The sequence below is a fragment of the Sinocyclocheilus grahami genome, unplaced genomic scaffold, assembly GCF_001515645.1.
Source record: "Sinocyclocheilus grahami isolate Dianchi unplaced genomic scaffold, SAMN03320097.WGS_v1.1 scaffold1993.1, whole genome shotgun sequence".
Taxonomy (NCBI): Eukaryota; Metazoa; Chordata; class Actinopteri; order Cypriniformes; family Cyprinidae; genus Sinocyclocheilus; species Sinocyclocheilus grahami.
Genome location: NW_015507172.1, coordinates 64,172 through 66,098, shown reverse-complemented (window position 1 = coordinate 66,098; position 1,927 = coordinate 64,172). Strand labels below are relative to the sequence as shown.

Below are 1,927 nucleotides of genomic sequence, written 5' to 3'. Positions count from 1 at the left end.
AGGATGGGGTGGGGGGGGGGGGGGGGGGGGTATAGTGAGTATACTCACTATCACAATACAGTAATGTAAATCATCCTGTTTGGGGACAATGGTTTCATTTTTCTCTTAATAAAATCACTAAATGCAGTGCAATATACTTTCAGTAGTATTTTACTGTTTTTTTAGATCATCGCTGATAAAAATATCACTGGTATATAAACTACCAGTTAAAAGTTTGGAATAATTAAGATTTTATATGATGCCTATGATGACAATTATTGTCTTTAGTCTTCAGTGCCACATGATCCTTCAGAAAACTTGCTAATATGTTGATTTGCTGTCAAAATAAAAATTCAATGCAGTATCTAGAAAAAAATCTGATTGTGATTAAACCAAAAAAAAGCTAAATAAATGAACAAAAAAATTTTATAGCTTGGCCTCCTAAACATTAGATCACTCTCACCCAAAGCAGTTATTGTAAATGACCACAGATAATAGGTTCGAGGTACTCTCCTTGACTGAAACCTGGCTTAAACCAAATTACTATATTGGACTAAATGAGTCCACTCCACCAAGCTACTGTTATAAGCATGAGCCCCGTTGGATTGGTCGAGGCAGTGGTGTTGCAACAATATACAGATATATTCTCAGTGTTACTCAGAAAACAGGACACAGGTTTAACTCATCTGAAGTACAGTGGGTACGGAAAGTATTTAGACCCCCTTACATTTTTCACTCTTTGTTAAATACCATGTGATATTTCAGTTTTTCTTTTTTAATAAATCTGCAAAAATGTCAACAATTCTGTGTTTTTCTGTCAATATGGGGTGCTGTGTGTACATTAATGAGGAAAAAAATTAACTTAAATGATTTTAGCAAATGGCTGCAATATAACAAAGAGTGAAAAATTTAAGGGGGTCTGAATACTTTCCGTACCCACTGTATATAAAATAAAATCTCTCCAATCTTTTGCTCTGGCTACCATGTATAGACCGCCAGGACCGTACGCTGATTTTCTAAAAGAATTTGTGGATTTCCTATTAGAACAATTGGTTAATATTGATAAAGTGCTACCTGTCGGAGAGTTCAACATTCACGTTGATATGATGCTTTAGGACTTGCATTTACAGACTTAATAAACTCTTTTGAGGTCAAGCAAAACGTCACTGGACCCACTCACTGTTTTTTTATCATACACTAGATTTAATTATATTGCATGGAATTGATCTTACTGATATAGATATTCAACCTAAAAGTAATGATGTTACTGATCACTACCTTGTATCGTGCATGCTGTGTATTACTAATACTAATAGCTCGGGTAGAACTATTGTTACAACCACTAAAGACAGATTCACAAATAATCTGCCTGATTTGTTTCAACTGCATTGTATACCCATAAATGCACATGAACTAGACTAAATGACTAGCAATATGGGCACTATCTTCTCGAATCCATCCGAAACTGTTGCCCCTGTCAAATTAAAAAAGGTAATGTGCCATGGTACAACAGTAATACCCATTCTCTCAAGAAAGAAACTTGCAATCTTAAGCGCAAATTTAAAAAACTCACTTGGAGGACTTTAGAATTGCATGGAATACCAGTATGTTCAGCTATAGACAGGCTCTAAAAGCTGCCAGGGCTGAGCATCTCATATTATTATGGCAATTATTATGCTTCTCATTAAGCAACCACAAGATACAGTGGGGCAAAAAAGTATTTAGTCAGCCACCAATTGTGCAAGTTCTCCCACTTAAAAAGATGAGAGAGGCCTGTAATTTTCATCATAGGTATACCTCAACTATGAGAGACAAAATGAGAAAAAAAATCCAGAAAATCACATTGTAGGATTTTTAAAGAATTAATTGGTAAATTCCTCGGTAAAATAAGTATTTGGTCACCTACAAACAAGCAAGATTTCTGGCTCTCACAGACCTGTAACAACTT

At 35.2% G+C, this 1,927-nt stretch overlaps 1 protein-coding gene across 1 annotated transcript in view; it reads right to left on the bottom strand.

Moving 5' to 3' along the window:
- LOC107573651 (serine/threonine-protein kinase ULK4-like) overlaps positions 1–1,927 on the bottom strand; it is a 17,547-nt gene that overhangs the window by 7,603 nt on the left and 8,017 nt on the right. The window lies entirely within an intron of this gene.